The following is a 6,022-nucleotide window of genomic DNA, read 5'->3' on the forward strand; positions in this document are numbered from 1 at the left end:
GCAGGCGCGATACGTCTAGCGGCCCCGCTCTTGCCGTTAAAGAAACAGCGCCGGGGATGTCTTAAAGGGGCAGTGTCTCATTCCCTGCCTGTGGCCTTTTAAAGGGGCAGTGTCTCTTTCCTCTCCCATTGACCACAGCACTGAGGCTGGGGGAGGCCTCTCTAGAGACACCACCACTGTTTTGCCCCAGCTCTGTGAGCAGCCTCACCAGCCTCCACAAAACGGGCGGGCACCAAAGCCCCACTCCCCCAAAGGACAAAGCCACCCGGCCAAAGGCCCCGGGTCTCATCGTCCACTCCTGGCCTGGGGTCTCTGCGGGGACAGCTGAGCACTGTCAGGAGGCCTTGCACATGGGGGCACCCAGCCCCACCCATGTGCCACGCTCCCCTGCAGCTCTGCTGCGGCATGGGCAGAGTTCACGTGACCCTGAACCCTTCGCTCGGTTACCCCACCCCAAGGTTACTTCATCCTGCCCTTCTCTGGGACCCCCTGTCCTGAGGTGACCCCCCGGCCTCCTGCAAGTCTTCCTTCCAACATCGCTTTCAGGGGTCATCTTCCTCCTCCTCCATTCTCACCCGGCTCTTTCTGCGAAGAAGTGAATTAAGCAAACCTTGGGCTGCTCTCCCCCTAATCCTACTGTGTATCTATCTATCTATCTACACCCCTGCTACGATCTATCTATCCCCATACACCCCCTCTATCTATCTATCTACACTCCTGCTACGATCTATCTATCCCCTCTATCTTTCTATCTAATCTATCTATCTAAACCCCTGCTATCTATCTTCATATGACCATACAGTCCTATCTCTCTCCCTCTCTCTCATATCTATGTCTACCTATTGTCATACCCCCCCCCACTCCGTGGGTTTTTATAAGGTGGAGTCCTCAATTCCTCCTACGATTGCCTACCCCAGGCTAGGGCTTAGGGAGACAATGTTTGGTGGCACTAGAAAGTACAGGTTGTCAGTCAGTCTGGGAGCTGAAGCACCAGAGCAAACAGTGAGGCCTATCTCAGGCAGGAATCCCGTTGTTATCTGTTACAGACAGTGAGTAAAGTGTGCTGGGTCATGAAGGGGCACAGATCCAACAAATAAAATTTCAAAGATGGGCGCACATTTCAGGCTCACTGGGGCGGTGGGGAGAATCCCCTTCTGATTGGCTGCTTTCCCCACTTCCCCACCTCCTGGGGAAGAGCATCAGGGTTACTGCAGGAGGCAAGCAGAGTTCTCCCCCAATCAGGCAGGGCAGAGGTGAGGCTTGGGGCAGAACAGATGTGAAGGCAAAATTGATTGCGGGAGGGGTAAAACTCGGGGGGATAGAACTGGTTTGGGGGTTGGGGAGCAGAATTAATTGCTGGTGATGAGACCCCCCTCTTTTTTTTAATTGTTTTGCCTACCATTTCAAGCACTGATTACAGCCAAGTCCTGTCTCTCCTCTATGGCCAGGAATAACATATGTTTCATTTCTGGTGTCTTTGCTGAGATTTCTGCATTTCTTAGTGCCAGCTCATGAATTTTTGGGCACCTGACTCGTGATTTTTGAACACCTGGGTCTGGTGATACTGCACCTTGTAAGAGGCAGATTCTGGCCTCGGATTTTAGCAAATCTCCACCAGCCCCCATCCATCTTAAGTCATGGTGCCCTGGAGGCACGCGCTAGGCCACCCCAGCCATGTACATGGCTTTTGTTGTGTCCTCTTCTCTCTGTTTGTAAGCTGACTGGTTAGATTGTCAGCTTTTGAGGAGAAGGACCTGCTCTCTATACCTGTCTATAAAGAGCCGAGATTAGAGTCCCATTGGGCTAGGCGCCTCAAAGACTCGCTGCTGTCTGATGTTCTTTGGCTTGCAGAATTCATAGCAGTGCTCCAGGAGACTGTGGCAGAAAGTTAGTAAAGACAAAATAGACACTCTGTGCTCTGTCAGTTTCACTTTTGCCTTCACAGCCAGTTTCCTTTCCTGAGTCTTACATGCTAGCAGGAAGATATCAAATTTCTCATGGGCTGCTCCTGCAGCCGCCCTGCAGCCACTGGAGGAGTATGGAGATCTGCTGCTGGCTTTGTAACCGTGCCACAGTCAGGGCCGGTGCTACATTTAGGCAAACTAGGTGGTTGCCTAGGTTGCCAAGATTTGGGGGCGCCAAAAAGCGGTGCCCCCAATATTTTTTTTACAGCGTTCCTACGCCCACTCCCCGAGCACGCGGTCGCTGCTCCACTTCTCCAGCCTCCCAGGCTTGCAGCGCCAATCAGCTGTTTGGCACCACAAGCCTGGTAGGGGAGGAGAATTAGAGCGGAGTGGCTTGCTTGGGGAGGAGGCGGAGCAGAGGTGATCTGGGGTGGGGAGCTGCCGCACGGCTCCCTGGGCCGGGGGGGTGGGGAGCTGCCGCAGGGGTGCCTCAGGGCGGGGGAGGAGCTGCCGCAGGGCTCCCCACCCCAGCTCACCTCTGCTACCCCCCTCCCCGAGCACACCATCGCTACTCCACTTCTCCCGCCTCCCAGGCTTGCGGCACCAATCAGCTGTTTGGCACCGCAAGCCTGGGAGGGGAGGACAATTAGAGTGGAGGCAGCGTGCTTGGGGAGGTGGCGGAGCTGGGGTGGGGAGCTGCCGCGGGGGGGGGCTCATCAGGGCGGGGGGGGGGGCGGGGAGCTGCCGCAGGGCTGGGGGGAGGGGGCGCAAGGTGGAAGTTTCGCCGAGGGCGTGAAACTTCCTTGCACCGGCTCTGGCCACAGTGCAGCATTCCTCGGTCCCTGTGAATGCAGCGGCATTCCCCAGTCCTGTGAACACTCATTGCATGGATGCTCAGTGGAAGGGCATCCGTGGACTCAGGGGTGAAAGTGAGCCAGTATGGGCCAGTACAGCGTACCAGTAAGAAACTGGTACTGGCCCGTATGCAGCCCACATTAAAGCGCTGCCATGGCAGCGCTTTAATGTTCTTGCCCCTTTTGCCTTCCCTGTCGGTGGCCCTGCTTTAATGTGGGCTGCATACGGGCCGGTACCAGCTTCTTACCGGTACGCTGTACCGGCCCATACCGGCTCACTTTCACCCCTGAGTCCAGGTCTCTGGTCCCCGGCAGGACAGAGCAACAAACAATCTAGCAAGCTCGGGCCCTCCGGCAGGGTGGAGCAATGAACAGGAGCTCAGGACCTCAGGCAGAGCGGAGTACCATACAGTCTAGGGCAGGGGAGGGCAAATTACTGCCTGTGGGCCGGATCCGGCCCATCAGGGCTTTTGATTCGGCCCATGGGATTGCCAGCCTCATGGCGCAGCATGGCTAAGGCAGGCTCCCTCCCTGCCCTGGCCCCGCGCCGCTCCTGGAAACGGCCCGCACCACGTCCCTGTGGCCACTGGGGGAGCGGCGGGGCAGAGGGCTCTGTCCGCTGCCCTCGCCTGCAGGCACCACCCCCCGCAGTTCCCATTGGCCGGGAATGGGGAACTGCGGCCAATGGGAGATTCAGGGATGGAACCCACAGGTGAGGGCAGCACACGGCAGAGCCACCTGCCCCACTCCACCCCCAGGAGCCATTGCCGGACATGCTGGCCACTTCAGGGAGTGGCACGGGGCTAGGGTAGGCAGGGAGCCTGCCTTAGCCCCACTGCTCGCCTCTGCCACCCTGGAGCTACTCGAGGTAGGCGGCGCCGGGTCGGAGACTGCACCCCAAACCCTCTTGCATCCTGCACCCCAGCCCCCTGCCGAGCCCTCTGCCACACCCCATACCCTTCCTGCACCCCAACCTCCTACCCTGAGCCCCCTCCTGCACCCCGCATCCCTCCTGGACCCTTGCCCTGAGACCTTTCCTGCACACCGCACCGCATCCCACACCCTGCAGTCCCTCCCGCACCCCAACCCCCTGCCCCAGCCCTACATTCATGGCCCTTGTCATAACTATAAAGGGAAGGGTAACAGCTGTCCTGTGTACAGTACTATAAAATCCCTCCTGGCCAGAGACTCCAAAATCCTTTTCCCTGTAAAGGGTTAAGAAGCTCAGGTAATCTGGCTGGCATCTGATCTAAAGGACCAATAAGGGGACAAGATACTTTCAAATCTTGGGGGGGGGAAGGCTTTTGTTTGTGTTCTTTGTTTGGGAGTGTGTTCGCTCTCGGGACTGAGAGGGACCAGACATCAATCCAGGTTCTCCACATCTTTCTAAACAAGTCTCTCCTATTTCAAACTTGTAAGTAAATAGCCAGGCAAGGCGTGTTAGTTTTCCTTTGTTTTCTCAACTTGTAAATGTACCTTTTACTAGAGTGTTTATCTTTGTTTGCTGTACTTTGAACCTAAGACTAGAGGGGAGTCCTCTGAGCTCTTTAAGTTTGATTACCCTGTAAGGTTAATTTCCATACTGATTTTACAGAGATAATTTTTACCTTTTTTTCTTTAATTAAAAGCTTTTTTTTTATAACCTGATTGATTTTTCCTTGTTTTTAGATCCAAGGGGGTTGGATCTGTATTCACCAGGAGTTGGTGAAAGGAAAGAGGGGGAAAGGTTAATTTCTCCTTGTTTTAGATCCAAGGGGGTTGGATCTGTATTCACCAGGAGTTGGTGGGAGGAAGGAGGGGGGATGGTTAATTTCTCCTTGTTTTAAGATCCAAGGGGTTTGGATCTGTATTCACCAGGAGTTGGTGAAAGGAAGGAGGGGGAAAGGTTAATTTCTCCTTGTTTTAGATCCAAGGGGATTGGATCTGTGTTCACCAGGAGTTAGTGGGAGGAAGGAGGGGGAAAGGTTAATTTCTCCTTGTTTTAAGATCCAAGGGGTTTGGATCTGTATTCACCAGGGAATTGGTGAAAGGTTTCTCAGGGCTTCCCAGGGAGGGAATCTTATTGGGAAATGGTGGCAGCGGACCGGAGCTAAGCTGGTAGTTAAGCTTAGAAGTTTTCATGCAGGCCCCTACATTTGTACCCTAAAGTTCAAAGTGGGGATACAGCCTTGACATGGTGGTAGAGCGGTGGGATCATTTTAAACCCAAAAGCCAGTGAGATTTTTTTTTCCTTCTAGCTGCTTGGAAAGCCGAGCTGGAGGTAGATAGATGCATATCTTATCTCTCCTTGCCTGAAGGCAGAGGTGTTAAGTTTTTTTTAACAAGGTCCTTTGTTAAGAGAAGGGTTCAATGGGCAAACAAAGGTAAAGGGAATTTACAAGCTGAATTGTTTTTTTTTTCTTTTTACATCCTCGGGAGTAGCTAGTTAGAAAGTCTCTGTTAACTCGGCAGCAGCCAGAGCTGAGAGCTTCCCAGTTTCAGTCAACTGCAGAGGGGGTGACCCAGCACAAGAAAACAGGAAAATGACTACAAAAGAAGAAAAAGCCAAAGAGGAGGCCCACAAGAGAGCTATGGAGCTGAAAGAAAAAGAGATAGAGCTGAGAGACAGAGAAGAGAAAGCCAAAAAGGAGGCCCATGAAAGAGGGATGGAGCTGGAAAAAGCCAAAGAGGAGGCTCACAAGAGAACTATGGAGCTGAAAGAAAAAGAGATGGAGGAGAGAGAAAAAGAAAGGAAGCATGAACTGGAAGTAGCAAAGTCTAAGCAGGATGCACCAGGCAATCCTAACAACCCCCCTCCAGGTACCACTTCCCATCCCAGAAAATTCCCCACCTACAAGGCAGGCGATGATACTGAGGCCTTCTTAGAAAATTTTGAAAGGGCTGCCTTGGATACAGCATCGCTGCAGACCAGTACATGGTAGAGCTGAGGCCGCAGCTCAGTGGACCCTTAGCAGAGGTGGCGGCTGAAATGCCTAAGGAACACATGAACAGTTATGAACTTTTTAAAAACAAGGCCAGACTCAGAATGGGGCTAACACCCGAGCATGCCCGTCGGCGGTTCAGAGCCCTAAAGTGGAAACCCGATGTGTCATTTTCCCGTCATGCCTACCACATTGACAAAAATTGTGATGCCTGGGTATCAGGAGCAAATGTTAAATCTCTGGAAGATCTGCTTTCCCTAGTAAAAATGGAGCAGTTTTTAGAGGGTGTTCCTGAGGAAATAGAAAGGTACATCCAAGATAGGAAGCCCAAAACTGTAACTGA

The sequence above is a fragment of the Chrysemys picta genome, chromosome 4 (genome assembly GCF_011386835.1).
Source record: "Chrysemys picta bellii isolate R12L10 chromosome 4, ASM1138683v2, whole genome shotgun sequence".
NCBI lineage: Eukaryota > Metazoa > Chordata > Testudines > Emydidae > Chrysemys > Chrysemys picta.